Source organism: Balaenoptera physalus, assembly GCF_965194825.1.
Source record: "Balaenoptera physalus genome assembly, chromosome: 3".
Lineage (NCBI taxonomy): Eukaryota > Metazoa > Chordata > Mammalia > Artiodactyla > Balaenopteridae > Balaenoptera > Balaenoptera physalus.
Window position 1 is genome coordinate 48,904,424 of NC_138890.1, and position 21,040 is coordinate 48,925,463.

General features: G+C 39.1%; 1 protein-coding gene across 1 annotated transcript in view; it reads right to left on the reverse strand.

Annotated features, from left to right (window-relative positions):
* Positions 1 to 21,040, reverse strand: part of LOC309657791 (uncharacterized protein) — a 689,801-nt gene that overhangs the window by 370,665 nt on the left and 298,096 nt on the right. The window lies entirely within an intron of this gene.

Here is a 21,040-nt window from a genome sequence, read left to right on the forward strand (position 1 = left end):
TATTTTTAGTTTCTTAAGGAACATCCATACTGTTCTCCATAGTGGCTGTATCAATTTACATTCCCACCAACAGTGCAAGAGGGTTCCCCTTTCTCTACGCCCTCTCCAGCATTTATTGTTTGTAGATTTTTTGATGATGGCCATTCTGACTGGTGTGAGGTGATACCTCATTGTAGTTTTGATTTGCATTTCTCTAATGATTAGTGATGTTGAGCATCCTTCCATGTGTTTGTTGGCAATCTGTATATCTTCTTTGGAGAAATGTCTATTTAGGTCTTCTGCCCATTTTTGGATTGGGTTGTTTGTTTTTTTGATATTGAGCTGCATGAGCTGCTTGTAAATTTTGGAGATTAATCCTTTGTCAGTTGCTTCATTTACAAATAATTTCTCCCATTCTGAGGGTTGTCTTTTCATCTTCTTTATGATTTCCTTTGCTGTGCAAAAGCTTTTGAGTTTCATTAGGTCCCATTTGTTTATTTTTGTTTTGAATTCCATTTCTCTAGGAAGTGGGTCAAAAAGGATCTTGCTGTGATTTATGTCATAGAGTGTTCTGTCTATGTTTTCCTCTAAGAGTTTTATAGTGTCTGGTCTTACATTTAGGTCTTTAATCCACTTTGAGTTTATTTTTGTGTATGGTGTTAGGAAATGTTCTAATTTCATTCTTTTACATGTAGCTGTCCAGTTTTCCCAGCACCACTGATTGAAGAGGCTGTCTTTTCTCCATTGTATATTCTTGTCTCCTTTATCAAAAATAAGGTGACCATATGTGTGTGGGTTTATCTCTGGGCTTTCTATCCTGTTCCACTGATCTATATTTCTGTTTTTGTGCCAGTACCATACAGTCTTGATTCCTGTAGCTTTGTAGTATAGTCTGAAATCCAGGAGTCTGATTCCTCCAGCTCTGTTTTTCTTTCTCAAGATTGCTTTGGCTATTCGGGGTATTTTTTGTTTCCATACAAACTGTGAAATTTTTTGTTCTAGTTCTGTGAAAAATACCATTGGTAGTTTGATAGGGATTGCATTGAATATGTAGATTGCTTTGGGTAGTATAATCATTTTCACCATGCTGATTCTTCCAATCCAAGAACATGGTATATCTCTCCATCTATTTGTATCCTCTTTAATTTCTTTCATCAGTGCCTTATAGTTTTCTGCACACAGGTGTTTTGTCTCCTTAGGTAGGTTTATTCCTAGGTATTTTATTCTTTTTGTTGCAATGGTAAATGGGAGTGTTTCCTTAATTTCTCTTTCAGATTTTTCATCATTAGTGTATAGGAATGCAAGAGATTTCTGTGCATTAATTTTGTATCCTGCTACTTTACCAAATTCATTGATCAGCTCTAGTAGTTTTCTGGTAGAGTCTTTAGGATTCTCTGTGTATAGTATCATGTCATCTGCAAACAGTGACAGCTTTACTTCTTCCTTTCTGATTTGGATCCTTTTCTTTCTTTTTCTTCTCTGATTGCTATGGCTAAAACTTCCAAAACTATGTTGAATAATAGTGGTGAGAGTTGGCAACCTTGTCTTGTTCCTGATCTTAGTGGAAATGATTTCAGTTATTCACCACTGGGAACGATGTTGGCTGTGGGCTGGTCATATATGGCCTTTATTATGTTGAGGTAAGTTCCCTCTATGCCTACTTTCTGGATGGTTTTTATCATAAATGGGTGTTGAATTTTGTCGAAAGCTTTTCTGCATCTACTGAAATGATCATGTGGTTTTTCTCCTTCAGTTTGTTAATATGTTGTATCACATTGATTAATTTGCATATATTTAAGAATCCTTGCATTCCTGGGATAAACCCCACTTGATCATGGTGTATGATCCTTTTAATGTGCTGTTGGATTCTGTTTGCTAGTATTTTGTTGAGGATTTGTGCATCTATGTTCATCAGTGACATTGGCCTGTAGTTTTCTTTCTTTGTGACAACTTTGTGTGGTTTGGTATCAGGGTGATGGTGGCCTCGTAGAATGAGTTTGGGAGTGTTCCTCCCTCTGCTATATTTTGGAAGAGTCTGAGAAGGATAGGTGTTAGCTCTTCTCTAAACGTTTGATAGAATTCGCCTGTGAAGCCATCTGGTCCTGGGTTTTTGTTTGTTGGAAGATTTTTAATCACAGTTTCAATTTCAGTACTTGTGATTGGTCTGTTTATATTTTCTATTTCTTCCTGGTTCAGTCTTGGCAGTTTGTGCATTTCTAAGAATCTGTCCATTTCTTCCAGGTTGTCCATTTTACTGGCATATAGTTGCTTGTAGTAATCTCTCATGATCCTTTGTATTTTTGCAGTGTCAGTTGTTACTTCTCTTTTTTCGTTTCTAATTCTACTGATTTGAATCTTCTCCCTTTTTTTCTTGATGAATCTGGCTAATGTTTTATCAATTTTGTTTATCTTCTCAAAGAACCAGCTTTTAGTTTTATTGATCTTTGCTTCATTTCTTTTTCATTTATTTCTGATCTGATCTATATGATTTCTTTCCTCCTGCTAACTTTGGGGATTTTTTTTTTCTTCTTTCTAATTGCTTCAGGTGTAAGGCTAGGTTGTTTATTTGAGTTGTTTCTTGTTTCTTGAGGTGGGATTGTATTGCTATAAACTTCTCTCTTAGAACTGCTTTTGCTGCATCCCATTGGCTTTAGGTCATTGTGTTTTCATTGTCATTTGTTTCTAGGTATTTTTTGATTTCCTCTGATTTATTCAGTGATCTCTTGGTTATTTAGTAGTGTATTGTTTAGCCTCCATATGTTTGTATTTTTACAATTTTTTTCCTGTAAGTCATAACTAGTCTCATAGCATTGTGGTTGGAAAAGATACTTGATATGATTTCAATTTTGTTAAATTTACCAAGGCTTGATTTGTGACCCAAGATAAGATCTATCCTGGAGAATGTTCCATGAGCACTTGAGAAGAAAGTGTATTCTGCTGTTTTTGGATGGAATGTCCTATAAATATCAATTAAGTCCATCTTGTTTAATGTATCATTTAAAGCTTGTGTTTCCTATTTATTTTCATTTTGGATGATCTGTCCATTGGTGAAAGTGGGGTGTTAAAGTCCCCTACTATGATTGTGTTACTGTCAATTTCCCCTTTTATGGCTGTTAGCATTTGTCTTATACATTGAGGTGCTCCTATGTTTGGTGCATGAATATTTTCAATTGTTATATCTTCTTCTTGGATTGATCCCTTGATCATTATGTAGTGTCCTTCTTTGTCTCTTGTAATAGTCTTTAAAGTCTATTTTGTCTCATATGAGTATTGCTACTCCAGCCTTCTTTTGATTTCCATTTGCATGGAATATCTTTTTCCATCCTCTCACTTTCAGTCTGTATGTGTCCCTAGGTCTGATGTGGGTCTTTTCTAGACAGCATATATACTGGTCTTGTCTTTGTATCCATGCAGCCAGTCTATGTCTTTTGGTTGGAGCATTTAATGCATTTATATTTAAGGTAGTTATCGATATGTATGTTCCTATTACCATTTTCTTATTTGATTTGAGTTTGTTATTGTAGGTCTTTTCCTTCTCTTGTGTTTCCTGCCTAGAGAAGTTCCTTTAGCATTTGTTTTAAAGCTGGTTTGGTGGTGCTGAATTCTCTTAGCTTTTGCTTGCCTGTAAAGATTTCAATTTCTCCATCAGATCTGAATGAGATCCTTGCTGGGTAGAGTAATTTTGGTTGTACTTTTCTACATTTCATCACTTTAAATATGTCCTTCCACTCCGTTCTGGCTTGCAGAGTTTCTGCTGAATGATCAGCTGTTAACCTTATGGGGATTCCCTTGTATGTCATTGGTTTTTCCCTTGCTTCTTTTAATATTTTTTCTTTGTACTTAATTTTTGATAGTTAGATTAATATGTGTCTTGGTGTGTTTGTCCTTGGATTTATCCTGTAATGGACTCTCTGTCCTTGTGGACTTGATTAACTATTTCCTTTCCCATATTAGGGAAGTTTTCATCTATCATCTCTTCAAATATTTTCTCAGTCCCTTTCTTTTTCTCTTCTTTTTCTGGGACCCCTATAATTCGAATGTTGGTGCATTTAATGTTGTCCCAGAGGTTTCTGAGACTGTCCTCAATTCTTTTCATTCTTTTTTCTTTATTCTTCTCTGCAGTAGTTATTTCCACTATTTTATCTTCCAGGTCACTTACCCGTTCTTCTGCCTCAGTTATTCTGTTATTGATTCCTTCTAGGGAATTTTTAATTTCATTTATTGTGTTGTTCATCATTGTTTGTTTGCTCTTTAGTTCTTCTAGGTCCTTATTAAACGTTTCTTGTATTTTCTCCATTCTCATTCCAAGATTTTGGTTCATCTTTACTATCATTATTCTGAATTCTTTTTCAGGTAGACTGCCTATTTCCTCTTCATTTGTTTGGTCTGGTGGGTTTTTACCTTGCTCCTTCATCTGCTGTATGTTTTCTCATTTTGCTTAACTTACCGTATTTGCGGTCTACTTTCTGCAGGAGGCAGGTTCATAGTTCCCATTTTTTTGGTGTCTGCCCCCAGTGGCTAAGTTTGGTTCATGGGTTGTGTAGGCTTCCTGGTGGAGAGGACTAGTGCCAGTGTTCTGGTGGATGAGGCTGGATGTTGCCTTTCTGGAGGGCAGGACCACGTCCGGTGGTGTGTTTTGGGGTGTCTGTGACCTTATTTTGATTTTAGGCAGCCTCTCTGCTAATGGGTGGGGTTTTGTTCCTGTCTTGCTAGTTGTTTGGCATAGGGTGTCCAGCACTGTATCTTGCTTGTCGTCGAGTGGAGCTGGGTCTTAGCATTGAGATGGAGATCTCTGGGAGAGCTTTGGCTGTTTGATATTATGTGGAGCTGGGAGGTCTCTGGTGGACCGATGTCCTGAACTCAGCTCTCACACCTTAGAGGCACAGGCCTGACACCCAGCCGGAGCACCAAGACCGTGTCAGCCACACAGCTCAGAAGAAAAGGCAGAAAGAAAGAAAAAAAGAAAGAAAGAAAGAAAAACATAAACTAAAGTTATTGAAATAAAAAATAATTATTAAAAATAAAAAAATTAAAAATAAATGAAAAGATTAAAAAAAGAAAGAAAGAAAGAAAGAAAGAAAGAAGAGAGCAACCAAACCAAAAACAAATCCACCAATGATAACAAGTGCTAAAAGCTATACTTAAAAAAAAAAAAAAAAATGGGACAGGCAGAACCCTAGGACAAATGGTAAAAGCAAAGCTATACAGACAAAATCACACAAAGAAGCATACACAAACACACTCACAAAAAGAGAAAAAGGAAAAAAAATATATATATATCGTTGCTCTCAAAGTCCACCGCCTCAGTTTTGGGATGATTTGTTGTCTATTCAGGTATTCCTCAGATGCAGGGTACATCAAGTTGATTGTGGAGGTTTAATCTGCTGCTCCTGAGGCTGCTGGGAGAAATTTCCCTTTTTCTTCTTTGTTCACACAGCTCTTGGGGTTCAGCTTTGGATTCGGCCCCACCTCTGCATGTAGGTCACCTGAGGGTGTCTGTTCTTCGCTCAGACAATGAGTTGTGCAACCAGAACAATATATATTTTTTAATTCAGATATAATCATGTCACTGTTAATATCTTTCAGTAGCTCTTCACTGTCCTTGCGGTGAAATGCAACTCCTTAGTATAGCAGTGCTCTGCCATTTTTTGACACTGTAGGCTCATTTCTTCCCACTCTGATCTTGTCACACAGAATTTTCTAAAGTTTTCTAAATGTATTAAATTTTCTCATGGCTCAGCCTCTCTACTGCCTAAATTCTCCCACCCAAACATTTGCCACAACTGCCCCACTCCCTTCATGTGAATAATCTCTCACTATTTTTTAAGATTTTATCCAGGTGTCATCTTCTCCATAAAAATTTCTTTGGCCTCCCTCAAAGTCAAACTATATGTCTGTTCTATGGTTTACAGTGCTCTGGACATAACGCTATACACACTGAAGGAAAACAGAATATGTCACCCCAAAACGTGTCTCCTCAACATAAAACTGTCCTGAGCTGAAGGCAATCAAGAAGCAGTAAACACAGAAAAAACTCCTTTTCTATCTAAAGACAGAATATAAATCCTTCTTTTTCTAGAGACAGACACTTAACAGCCCAGAGGAATCTGCAAACCAAACTTGTTAAGCTAACCTTTATCACTACCTAGTCCTAGTTGGACTATCCCTAGCTCAAATCCCTTTGTCTTGTCAATTCTTCACAAATGTATTCTTTCTTTGTCTAAAAGGTACAAAACTTTCCTGCTCTGGTCATTTTTTAGAATCTTCGTTCTCTTGTGAAGACTCCCATATACATGTAAAAATTCAATAAAATTTGTATTGATATGTTGTTTTCCTGTTAATCTGTCTTTATCAATTTAATTTTCAGACACATTCAGAGACCTTAGGAGGGTCAAGGAAAACTTTTTCCTCCCTTACAGTACAAAAGCTAAGTGAATATCCCATACACTTATTATTATTATTTTTTTCTTGGCATTGAACCCAAAGTTTTTATTTTATTTTTAATTTATTTATTTAATTTTATTTTTTAACATTTTTATTGGAGTATAATTGCTTTACAATAGTGTGTTAGTTTCTGCTTTATAACAAAGTGAATCAGTTATACATATACATACACTTATTACTATTTTTATCTGTCTCCTCATTGGACTGTGAGTTCCTTATCAGATAAAGAAACAAATGAATGAAGTCTATACCATATTCCAAGAAGTTCCATCACCAGGGTGGTTTGTGCTAAGAAAGACTGCTCTGAAACTAGTATTTTCCTTTTGAAGTACCTGGGCCCATGGCCTAGTTTCTGGAAAATTAGCCTAGTTTATTATAAACTATAAGCTAGTCTTCCCCTGGTTGTTGGTGACCTGGAACAAATTAATTTCAAATACTAACATGTTACTCAAGGACTTTATGTCCTAAAGCCAGTTGGAGGACTGATAAAATAATTTAATTCAGTGAAACAATGTATTAGTTACAGTCACTAATTAGGTGTTTTCAAACCAAATTGTTGTCTCTGCCAAAAAGAAAACTGTCCAATTTCACAGAATCAAATTCCTGGCCAGATGGCCCAACACCTCCACATTTTTCTCAAGAAGCCAAATGACATCCTCTCATGCACAGGCTGAGTAGATGGAAAACTACCAAGTGTGCAATGAGGGGTAAGGAGAAGGCCTATGAGGAAGGCCCCTACAGTGCCCCATCTAGGAAAATCTTTTCCCTTTAGAGAATTTTTGATTCCAAATTTGCTAACTCATTCCTTTTGCTACAGCAAATTAAATTCCTGCAATTGATCTAGAGCAAGGGTGTTGTATAGTGGTTTGGTATGCTGTCAAATCTACCTGTTTATGACAAAAATGAAGTTGTTTTTAAGAGTGAAGCAGTTTCCAAGAATGAAGTTATCGTTTTGATGTAAAGGTGAAACTGTGTGTCAGGATGTCATCATCCACATCTGTGGTTGTCGATAAACACTCAGTACCTCAGCTGGGGGCTTATTAACAAGAACATATGAAGAAGCAACTATGGTGGGGACGTTTAGACAATAAATACTCAGAGTTTGTAAGGACTATAGGATAGTGTTCAGTCTGGGCAAGGTGACCCCTTGCTGATCTAAATAGCTCTCTGATGACCCTGAGGCATTAGCTCCTGCCTTGGTAATTGCGATTCTTTTACTAGTAGTCATGAAAGCTGTGCTATGGCCCCTAGGAGGAGATCATCTAGCCCATCAACGGTGATGCCACTGTTCCCTAGCAACGTGCCGTAGCAACAGGTGACTTTTGTTCTTTGTGCTGACTGCTGGATATCAGCTCTCAGTTGACTAAACCACCTCCCCTGAGAACCAATTGGTAGAAAGGCACATCTCAACTAAATTTGGACTTTATTGCTTCATGTCCCCTTGCCTGGAACAGTAGTGTAATTAATCTATCATTGATTCGGAGTATGTTATTTCTTTATTGGCTTGAGAGACATTATCCTGTATGCTACTGGCTTGTGAAAATATTATAATCCCCACAGTGAACCTATATTAAATAAAATATTGGCAAAGGCAATCTCAGTCTCTGAGCAACCCTTGCCTCAAACAAAACAAGGGGTCAGCAAACTTTTCTTAAAGGGCCTGATAATAAATAGTTTGTTTTGTGGGCCAAGCAACAAAATTGAGGCTATTACACAAGTACTAATATAACCGTTTAAAATATAATCAGTTAAAAATGTATAAAATACATGCATAGTTTGCAGGCTGTGTGGCTGCATTTTGCCCTTGGGCTGTAGTTTGCCAATCCATGTGCTAGAGTGTTGTCTGTCTTCCCCATGATAGCTCTTCGGGTACCTGAAGGTAGCACTCATTCTAGCATACCCCCAAATGCTGACCATACTCAATCCCCACTCAGAGTGTTGGCTTCTTTATCCCTCCCCTTTCAAGGTCTCCAGACCCCTTGCTCTTAGTATGAGTTATAATGAGTTATCTATTTAAAGACATGGCACTCTGATGAAATGTAATACTCTAGCTCTTGTTTGTGCAGCATAAGTTTTGGCCAGCATCACTTATCCAGAATCTATACTTCTATTTAGAATGCTCTTTTGTTCTCCCCTCCTACCTCTGCTTCACATAAGTAAGGTCCTATTCATCATTTAAATCTCAACTTAAAACTCCTCAAAGCAGCCTCCTTTGACCACCATATCCCAAAATCCTACCCTCCCCATCTTTCCCCTGTTTCAATGCCTTTGTTTTTCTTCATAGAATGTATCCTAATTGTAATTATTTTCTTAATTTGTCTGTTTGCTTGGAGGACTTTTTTGTTTGTCTCCTCACCCAACAGGATAAAGTAAAAGTGTCTAGACACCTAGGATAAATTCTAGTTCTGCCCTCGATGGAGTAGATGGTATCAGATTTAATCTCTCCTATAAAAGCTGAACAACTATATATACATACATACATACATATATATATATATATATATATATATATATATATATATATATATATATATATATATATAACTGTTTACAGATATTGGACAATTACTAAAGCAGGGCTATCAGAAGGAAAACACATGAGGTAGAACCCTCCCATTCATACAAGCTTTTTTCTTGAGGGCATTTTCCAAATTGTGATGCAGAGAGAGTCAGGCAGACAGAAACAGCTTTGCTGCATTGAGGAAAAAGATCAGAGTTCACTGCTACTAAGACGACTGGGATTTGAGGTGCAGAGAAAGGAGAGAGCAGCAGAGAAGGAACCCCAAAGATCTATGTAAAAATCCCTCTTGGGTCCTGGAGTGGCTGTTAGCAATAATGATAAGGACAGACTATGTCCTTTGTAGACATAAAATTTATTGACTTTTATCTACTTCTGGGTATTTATCCAAAAGAAGTGAAAGTAGGATCTGGAAGAGATATGTGTATAACCATATTCACTGCAGCATGACGCACAAGAACCAAGAGGTGGAAGCAATGCAAATGTCCATCAATGGATGAATGGATGAAGAAAAATGTGGTCTATACACACAATGAAATGTTATTCAGCCTTTAAAAATAAGGAAATTCTGACATATGCTGCTACATGGATGAACAATGAAGACATCATGCTAAGTGAGATAAGCTAGTACAAAAAGATAAATGTTGTATGATTCCACTTACATTTAATGTAGTCAAATACATAGAGACCCAGAGTAGGATTGTGGTTGCCAGGGGCTGGGAGAGGGAGTGGGGGAGGTTTTGTTTTATGGGGACAGAGTTTAGGTTTTGCAAGATGAAAACGTTCTAGTGATCTAGCAAATATAGTTAACACTAATGAACTGTACACTTAAAAACTGTTTAGATAGTAAATGTTATGTTCTGTGGCATTTACCACAATTAAAAACAAGCAGAGGGGGCTTCCCTGGTGGTGCAGTGGTTGAGAATCTGCCTGCCGGTGCAGGCGACACGGGTTCGAGCCCTGGTCTGGGAAGATCCCACATGCCGCGGAGCAACTGGGCCTGGGAGCCACAATTGCTGAGCCTGCGCGTCTGGAGCCTGTGCTCCGCACCCAGAGAGGCCGCGATAGTGAGAGGCCCGCGCACCGCGATGAAGAGAGGCTCCCGCTTGCCACAGCTGGAGAAAGCCCTCGCACAGAAACGAAGACCCAACACAGCCAGAAATAAATAAATAAATAAATAAAAATTAAACAAAAAAACAAGCAGACAATTTTTTTTAAAAATCATCCAAGTTTATAAATTGCTTACACACACCTCACCTCACTAACCTTTATAACAATCAATGCAGAGGAGGTGAAATGAGGAGAGGAAAACTCAGAATTTAACTCATAATGGAAGACACGCTTTCAGTCAGTAGAAGAACTAGAAACCTATAAGAAGGTGATGAGACTAATAGTAACTTATTTATAAATATGGCATATATATTTATAACACTAATAATTATTTTGACTAACATTTATCGCCCACCTCCTCTATGCAGATACCATGCTAAGCCCTTTCCATCTAGTACCTCTTTTATTTATTTATTTATTTATTTATTTGGTTGCACTGGGTCTTATTTATTTATTTATTTTTATATTTATTTTTGGCTATGTTGGGTCTTCGTTTCTGTGCGAGGGCTTTCTCCAGTTGCGGCAAGCGGGGGCCACTCTTCATCGCGGTGCGCGGGCCTCTCACTATCGCGGCCTCTCTTGTTGCGGAGCACAGGCTCCAGATGCGCAGGCTCAGTAGCTGTGGCTCACGGGCCCAGTCGCTCCGCGGCATGTGGGATCCTCCCAGACCAGGGCTCGAACCCGCGTCCCCTGCATTAGCAGGCAGACTCTCACCCACTGCGCCACCAGGGTAGCCCCAGTACCTCTTTTTAATCAGCAAATCTGCTCTAAGAAGTACTATTACACCATGCTCCACCCTCATCACCAGAGCCTTTGCCTCTGGTGCTTTTTCATGGCAGTGTGACTTCGTATTTGTGCTTCCTTGGAACTGAGATTGTCAGAAACTGGACTCATTGACACCATTACTTTAGTTTATTTGTCTGGATGTGAGAAGTAAATCTGTTTCCTAGCAACTCTGTGCCCTGCTCCCTCAATTTCCCCTACTCGTTATCTTTTCCATGATCAACTACAAATTAGCCAAATTATTGGTAGGTTTTAGACTTCCCAGAAACAGAAGGGGCACTTGCAAACATTTTTCTTTTGGCATAAAGTAGCTCTGAAGACCCATGCTTGCTGAGGATAGAGCAGGGAAATGGAAGTGAATCTTAATCTTAATGTGCCTACGGATTTGGGAGCCAGGTCTCCCAGGATGGTCGAAGTGCAATCTTTCGGCCATTTCATGTAAAAACTAATGTTAACCCTAGGAGGAGTCATCGTTTTGGTTCAAAAGGGATCCCCGTGACAGTAATTGCCACTATGGTGGTTCTACTCTCAGCTCTATTGTGAAATCCCTAAATGACCCCCCCATTACACCTCCCACACTTTAATATCTTGAGAATCAGACAACTATTCAAACTGGCCCGCCAAATACCCTTGTAGGAACATGAAAAAACGACCCCTATACCAATATAAAATGCAACTAGGGGCTCATGTAGCCCATATCCTCCTCAAGCTCAGGGCTTTCCAATCATGAATAATCTACATTGATTATACATTTAGGAAAATTAGTCCTTTTTCCCAAATATAGTCCTGTCTGGAATTATCTCCTAAAATGTTCCAACAAAGATAATTTCAGAACTGTGTCCAGGAACCAAGGTTAACCCTGGGTGATACATGTTGTTAGTTTACTTTCACATATTTATCCCTTCCTCTGTTTATTCAGTGCATATTTTTAAGCACCTACCATGCGCCAGACACTATTCTAAATGCTGGAGATGTGGCAGAAAACAAGCCAAAATCCCTGTGCTAGGTTTTATGAATGGGTCTCTTCTTTCAGGCCCATAGTAGGACTACATTTCCCTATGTGAAGTAAGGGCTTGATTTGGCCAATGAAATGTGAACTATACTGATGTGTGTCACTTTAGTGTGGAAACTTTAAAACCCAAGGTATTTTTGCCATGCTCTACTTTCCCCCTGCCTCAGCAACTAACCTAGGTCCTGGAATTAGGAAAGCTCATAGGAAAACTCCCAGGAGACACAACATAGATATATAACAACAGCAATAAACAGTCTTTGTCATTGTATGTCACTGAAAAACATTTTATTAAAATATAACCTTTTTCATTGATACAGCCCATTTGCTATGGACACATATATTCAAAATTCAATCTCTTAAGATTGAACCTGAGTTCTACTAGCCTGATCATATGGCATAAAAGCTAATAGTAGCCCAAGACAAACCCTGTTTCTCTGATATAAAAGAATGTTGGGATGTCCTTCTTCAACTCTAAAGGCAGCAGAAATATATAAAGAGGGCTTCCCTGGTGGTGCAGTGGTTGAGAATCCGCCTGCCAATGCAGGGGACACGGGTTCGAGCCCTGGTCTGGGAAGATCACACATGCCACGGAGCAGCTGGGCCCGTGAGCCACAACTACTGAGCCTGCGCGTCTGGAGCCTGTGCTCCGCACCCAGAGAGGCAGCGATAGTGAGAGGCCCGCGCACCGTGATGAAGAGTGGCCCCCACTTGCCACAACTAGAGAAAGCCCTCGCACAGAAACGAAGACCCAACACAGCCAAAAATAAATAAATAAATTAAAAAAAAAAAAAAGAAATATATAAAGAAAGGAGTCCTAGACTAGTGAGAAAACCTAGGCTCTTGCTGCTGTAGCCTGGCTCAGAATCTAGTGTATGCAGCTGGGTGCAGCTGGGTGCCTAGTAAGTCAGAGGTTTCTAAATCTGATCGGCCATTAGATTCACCACCTGATTTTGGCCAAAAGAATTCCCTAAGCAGATCACTAGGTCTGGGCAGGTGCCCTGAAATTAAGCTCCCCAGGTGATTCTGATGCACCATGTAGCTTTTACTGTCATTGCTGTAAGTCATAAGCCTTCTAATAACACATGTCACGTTGGCCCATCCATGTGAAACAACCTCTATGTTGGTTCCTGATTTGCATACCCACTACCATTCTGAGACTGGGATCCCGTTCTGAACCTAAGCTTACTAGGCTGGAGCCCTGACCACACACATCTCAATATCTTTGCTCTGGTAACTAAGTCCTTTCACCCAAACTCTCAGCCACTGGTTTGAGTCCTGCTTAACAGAGATGACAGGGGACAGACACATGACACCTCTGTGATTCAGGGTAATAGCACTACTGAAAGAAGAAGCCCTGCTGAGACTCATTGTGGGATGTAATGTTTGGATAGAAGTAAGCCCACATTCTCTTCTCAGAGGAATTCCCTCCCAACCCCTCTTGAGGGGTGAATAAAGGTAGGTGTGTTTTAGCATGTGCTCCACTACAAGTCATAGCCAATTGTACAACCTAACACTCAAAAAAGGCAACACAAGGAAAGCCAAGCCACTAATTGGCTAGCAAATAATTAGTGCTCTTCCTGGAGAATTTGAACAAAGAAAAGAAAAAAAACGCTATAATCCGACCCGGGTGTATGTTTAGACTGAAAGGCCATGTGGAGTCGTGGAGTCATGGAGTCATGGAGTCATAGATAGGATGGTCATTTTCAGCTACATTCTTACTGAGAAGTTGTCTTAGAAAGTTGTAATACAGAGAGAAACCAATCAACAATTTTTAATGCAACCAGAGAAAGAAAAATGGACAGAGGAGGAAACTTAATCCTTAGGACCTTTTCAGAAAAACATGTGCCTTTCTGAAGCAAAGCACAGTTGACTCCTGAACAACTCAGGGGGTAAGGGTGCTAACCTTCCACACAATCGAAAGTCCATGTATAACTTTACAGTTGGCCTTCTGTTTCTGTGGTTCTGTATCCGCAGATTCAGCCTACTGAGGACAGTGTAGTACTTTTCAATGCATTTATTGAAAAAAAACCCCAGTGTAAGATGACCCACGCAGTTCAAACTCATGTTGGTCAACGGTCAAAGTATACAGCTGTATTTCATTTTTGTGAATGGCCCTGTAAACTTTTAAAACTCTCCTTTACTTGCACCAGTTTGAATGGGTTCAGTGCTTTGCAAATAAAAAGATTTGCCTATGTTGAATTCCCTTAAGTGGTGAACATTGATCTTATTCTAGCCTGGAGCTGATTCTTGGGTATGAAAAATTAGACTATTACCCAGACTAAGGCCATCTTTTCCCACCAGCCTGGCCACTGAAGTCTAAACATTACTCTCAGCTGAGTCGATCTTAATTATGCAAATATTTTCCCAGCTTTCTTGATTTATAATTGACAAATAAAATTGTAATATATTTAAAGTGTACAACATGATGATTTGATATACATAAACATTATGAAAGGATTCACACCATCTAGCTAATTAACATAACTATTACCTCACATATTTTTTTTGATGAGAACACGTTTTACTCTGTTAGCAAAATTCAGTTATACGATACAGTATTATCAACTATAGTCACCATGTAATATATTAGGTCCTCAGATCCTATTTATCTTATAACAAAGTTTGTACCCTTTTACCAACCTCTCCCCACAACCCCCACCCCTAGCAACCACCATTTTACTCTCTGTTTCTATGAAGTCAAACTTTTTTTTTTTTTTTTAAGATTCTACATATAAGTGATACCATGCAGTATTTGTCTCTTTCCATCTGGCTTATTTCACTTAGCATAATGTCCTCCAGATTCATCCATGTTGTTGCACATGGCAGGATTTTCTTCTTTAAGGCTGAATAATATTCCATTGTGTGTATGTACATATATTTTTAATCCTGAGGAACCCGCATACTGTTTTCCATACTGGCTGTACCTATTTACATTCCCACCAACAGTGTACAAGGGTTCCCTCTTCTGCATATCCTCGCCAACAATTTTCATCTCTTGTCTTTTTAACAAAAGCCACCATATGTGGTATGAAGTAGTATCTCATTGTGGCTCTGACTTGCATTTCCCTGATGATTAGTGATGTCGGCCATTTTTATGTATTCTTTGAAAAAAAATGTTTATTCAGATCCTTTGTCAATTTTTTTTTTTTTTTTTAAATCATTCAGGGCCACTTTGGACAGAGGCTCTGCTTCTTTTAATTTTTTTTTTTTTTTTAATTTTACTTATTTATTTATGGCTGTGTTGGGTCTTCGTTTCTGTGCGAGGGCTTTCTCTAGTTGTGGCAAGCAGGGGCCACTTTTCACCACGATGCGCGGGCCCCTCACCATCGCGGCCTCTTCTGTTGCAGAGCACAGGCTCCAGATGCGCAGGCTCAGCAATTGTGGCTCACGGACCCAGTTGCTCCGCGGCATGTGGGATCTTCCCAGACCAGGGCTCGAACCCGTGTCCCCTGCATTGGCAGGCGGATTCCCAACCACTGCGCCACCAGGGAAGCCCCGCTTTGTCAAATTTTTAACTGGGTTATTTGGGGTTTTTGCTCTTGAATTGTTTGAAGTCTTTGTATATTTTGGATATGAACCCATTATCAGATAAGTGGTTTGCAAATATTTTCTCTGATTCCATAGATTGTGTTTTCATTTTGTTTCCTTTGCTGGAAGAAGCTTTTTAGTTTGATGTAGTCCCAGTTATTAACTTCTGTTTTTGTCGCCTTTGCCTTTGGTGTCAAATCCAAATAAATCATTGCCAAGACCAAAGTCAAGGAGCATACCTATTATGTTTACTTCTAGGAATTTTATGGTTTCAGGTCTTACATTCGAATCTAATCCATTTTGAGTTAATTTTTGTGCTTGGTATATGATAAGGATCCAATTTTATTCTTTTGCATGTGGGTATCCAGTTTTTTCAGCACCATTTACTGAAGAGACTGCCCTTTCCCCATTGTATATTTTTTGGCATATTTATAAAAAATTAATTGACCATACATGTAGGGTATTTCTGGGGTTTCAATTGTGTTCCATTGATCTATGTGTCTGTTTTTATGCCAATACCATACTGCTCTGATTACTATAGGTTTGTAATATAGCTTCTGTGTAGGAAAAACAAACTTCTCCTGTGTCTCTCCTTTACTTTCACACTAATCTACTGTACTTCACTTCATTTCTGGCATCAAATATATTTGTTTTCCACATATCAAGCAATTCTACATAACATCAACTGTGTGTCCTACAATTTAACTCAATGCTGACACTATTTTCCTGGAGATAGCATCAGATTCCACAGGTTAAGGGCTCAGAACCACAAGACTGCCCTCCAACTTCAGATGCCAATCATAAGTCCAGGTTGTTACTTGTGCTTCTAATCAATGGCTATAAGTCAGAGGTTCTCATGACACCCTCTTCAGGTTAGATTAATTTGCTAGAGTGGCTCACAGAACTCAGGAAAATCACTTACTTAACTATATTCCTGTTTTATTATAAATGGATATAACTCAGGAACAGCAAAATGACAGACATGCATAGAGCAAGGTATGTGGGAAAGCGTGCAGAGTTCCCATGCTCTTTCCCAGTATGCCACTCTCCCGCAACCTGATCTAGGAAGCTCTCTGAGCCCTGTACTTTGGGGATTTTTACAGAGGCTACTTCAAAAAAGCACGATTGATCATTAATTCAATCTCTGGTTCCTCTACACTTCCTGGAGGATGGGAGTGAGGATGAAAATTCCAAACTTCTAATTATGGTTTGGTCTTTCTGGTGGTCAGCCCCCATCCTGAAGCTATACAGGATTCTACCAAGAGTCACCTCATTAGAACAAAAGATACCCTATCAAACAGGAAATTTTAAGGGATTTAGGAGTTCCACATTAGGAACCAGGGTCAAAGACCAAATATTAGACTAAAAGCTGCTCCTAGTGCTCTTATCAATTAGGATAAGTGTCAGGATAAGGGTTTTAGGATCTCTGTGCCAGGAACCAGGGGCAGACACACACACACACACACACACACACACACACACACACACACACACATATATATATTTTTTCTATTATTTCACAGTTATCAGGAAGTGTGATGCCTTCAGCTTTGTTCTCTCTCAAGATTGCTTTGGCTATGCAGGGTCTTTTGTGGTTCCATACAAATTTTAGGATTTTTTTTTTCCATTTCTCTGGAAAATGCCCTTGAAATTTTGATAGAGATTGCATTGAATCTGCATTTGCCACAGCTCCCTCTGCCCTGGGGAAGGTGGAGCTGTGCGGTGTGCTTGTGCACCTATTTAACAATTGCTTCTTTGTTTTCTACAGTCTTGTGGGACTCATGAATGCATGCCTCATTGGCTCTCAAAACTAGGTGATTTCAAGGACTATTTCTCCACCCTAAAAGTTGGGGTGCTATATGTGTGGTCCAAATCCTTTGCTCCTCAGAGAGAAGCTGGGAGTTGGGGGATTCCTCCTAATTGTAAGGTGCTGTGCCAGGGATGGGGTTTATAGTGAGACGGTGTCTCAATCTTTCCTACTCATTTTGATGTGAGGTATTTTCTCAGATGCTCAACATGCAGAAGTCATTCAATTAGTTTCTGGATTTGGAACTGACTCATGTACAGTTATATATTCAGTGCATTTACACGGGGAGGGAGATTCAGGACCTCCTATGTCACAATGTTGGTGACGTCCTCCCAAATACTAATTATGCTACTCTCCCAACAAGATTATTTGTTTACTTTTACCTTCTCCTACTCCTAAATTGAAATAGCTTTATTATTCTCTGGATGCTTTTGAAAAATTATTAAAACAATCAATTGATATCTGCGTAACAAAGTATTAAATACTTGGGTGAAGTATAGGATATGAAAATACATCCTAGTATCTTAAGAAATTTGCCCCATGCTTTCTTATAAATCCATATGTGCCCTGATTTAAGGAAATTTATAACAATAAATGTTGCTACTTGCAATAAATGATGAGGTAAATTTGCTTTTCTAAATCAACTCTTCAAATTCAGAGCACTCTCCTTCCACATATAAGCATATATTTCAAATATAAAAACTACCCAGAAAAACTGGGTGGGAGAGGGAGAAAAGACAGCAGGGCTCACTGAAGACTATCTTAGTGACCTGTGAATATCAATAGGAAAGCAAGATTCGATTTGCATAGATTTCCAGGACATGCCACTTATTAGTTACCGACAGGCAACCCACAGAGCCTATGACTCCTGAGACTCTGGAATGAGTTTCGCTGGCTCTAACCTCACTCAAACACACTCAAGACAATCCCCAGAAAATGATTTCACAGCGTTTTTTTTTGCTAGGAATTAAGTCTTACTGCGAGTTGGCTACATTTGTCTCCTCTTTGCACAACACAGATATCTTAATGTTAAGAGCCCTGGCTGCCTCCACATCTTTTATTTTTCTTCCAGTTTTTTTTTTAATTAATTAATTAATTAATTAATTAATTATGGCTGTGTTGGGTCTTCATTGCTTCACGCGGGCTTTCTCTAGTTGTGGAGAGCGGGGCTACTCTTCGTTGCAGTGTGCGTGCTTCTCATCGCGGTGGCTTCTCTTGTTGCGGAGCACGGGCTCTAGGCACATGGGCTTCAGTAGTTGAGGCACGCGGGCTTCAGTAGTTGTGTCACGCGGGCTCAGTAGCTGTGGCTCGCCGGCTCTAGAGAGCAGGCTCAGTAGTTGAGGCGCACGGGCTTAGCTGCTCTGCAGCATGTGGGATCTTCCCAGACCAGTGCTCAAACCCATGTCCCCTGCATTGGTGGGCGGATTCTTAACCACTGCACCACGAGGCAAGTCCCTTCTTTCCAGTTTTGTTGGGATATAATTGACATAAAGCCCTGTGTAAATTTAAGGTGTACAGCACAATGATTTGACTTAATACATCATGAAATGACTACTACAATAAGTTTAGTGAACACCATCCTCTCTTATAGATACAAAATTAAAGAAATAGGAAAAAAAATATTTTTCCTTGCGATGAGAGCTCTTAGGATTTACTCTCTTGAAAACTTTCATATATAATGTACAGCAGGGTTAGTTATATTTATCATGTTGCACATTATATCCCTAGTATTTATTTATCTTATAACTGGAAGTTTGTAACTTTTGGCTACATTCATCCAATTCCCCTCCCTCCACTCACCTCACCACCTCTGGTAACCACAAATCTGATCTCTTTTTTTTTATGTGTTTGTTTGTTTGTTTTGTTTTTAATTTATTTTTATATTTATTTTTGGCTGTGTTGGGTCTTTGTTTCTGTGCGAGGGTTTTCTCTAGTTGTGGCAAGCGGGGGCCACTCTTCATCATGGTGCGCAGGCCTCTCATTATCGCAGCCTCTCTTGTAGCGGAGCACAGGCTCCAGACGCGCAGGCTCAGTAGTTGTGGCTCACGGGCCTAGTTGCTCCACGGCATGTGGGATCTTCCCAGACCAGGGCTCGAACCCGTGTCCCCTGCATTGGCAGGCAGATTCTCAACCACTGCGCCACCAGGGAAGCCCCTGTTTGTTTGTTTTTGATGTATAATTGACCTACAACACTTTTAGCTCCTGGTATATAACATAGTGATTTGACATTTCTATACATTTCAAAATGATCACCATGATAAATGTAGTTGTCATCTGTCACCATACAAAGATATTACATAATTATTGATTATATTCCTCATACTGTACACTTGATACCTGTGATTCATTTATTTTGTAACTGGAAGTTTGTATGTCTTACTCTCCCTCACCTATTTCTCTCCTTCCCCCACTCCCCTCCCCTCTAGCAACCACCTGTTTGTTCTCTGTATTTATCACCCTGTTTCTGTTTAGTTACGTTTGCTTATTTGTTTTGCTTTTTAGATTTCACATGTAAGTGAAATCATCTTAACGTACTGATTACTTCTTCTTACTGAAATGCAACTAGTATAACCTAGGACACTCATTGTGAACAGAAAACTGAATTCCCTACCACATTCACCAGTGTTTGCTAAGCAAAACTCTCCTCACTGTATCTTGTCTTTCTTCTCCAGAATCAGAAAAAAAAAATTAAACATGGATTTGTTGGAAGACTGGTGTTAACAGTACATTTAGTTACTCATCTATAGGAATTAATGGATGTCCAATGTAATTAACATATTATTAGTGATTATATTTTTGTTAAATTTCTATATGAGAGTTCTAGAAAAAATTAATTTAAAAACATTTATTATAGCATAGTGGTTAAGGATGTGGCCCCATGAGTCAGTTGCCTGGGTTTGAATCAGGGTTTGATCACTTACCAGTTGTTGTTATTCAGAGACATGACATAAACCTTCCAAGGTTTAGTTTCCTTGTCTTTAAAACGGGAATAAAAATAGAAATAACCTTACAAGATCATTGTGTAAGTTAAAAGATATAACTCACACGTGATGGTTAATCTTATACATCAACATGACTGGGCCATGGTGGTGGCTGGGATGAGAGATGCCAAGATAGCTTATCAAATATTATTCTGGGCATGTCTGTGAGAGTGTTTTTCGATGAGATTAACAATTGAATCAGTGGACTGAGTAAAGCAGACTGACCTCCCTAATGTGTGTTGCCCTCATCTAATCAGTTGAAGGCTTGAATAGAACAAAAAGGCTGACCCTCCCTCAAATAAGAGGAAACTCCTCCTGCCTGAAAAAAACCTACTTATGCTGGGACATTGGTCTTTTCTGGCATTCAGATTTGGGCTGAAACATTGGCTTTCCTGGGTGTCCAGCTTGCCAGCTGCAGATCTTGGGACTTCTCAGCCTCCATAATTGCATGATCCAATTCCTTATAATAAGTTTATTTATTATTATATATACATATGCATATATATTAGTATGATTGATTCTGTTTCTCTGAAGAACCCTGAATAATACACTAGGTAAAGCAGTTAGCACAATGTCAGACTCATAGTAAACACATGATGAAAGTTTAGCTGTTATTATAAATAACAGACTATACTGGGCAATAGAGGAGCAACCACTGAGATGTCTCAGAATCAAACATTTGCCTTCAGGAAACTCACAAATTAACAGGACAGAGTGTGCATACTACTAAATGTTATTCCCTTGCTTAAAATCTTTCAATGGTAATTTATGAGCTTCAGGATAAAATGCCAAACTCCTGAGTACGGATTACAAGCCCCTTCATGATCTAGTCCTGGCAACAGCTTTGCTTAGAGGCAACACCTCTGTGTTGATAATGG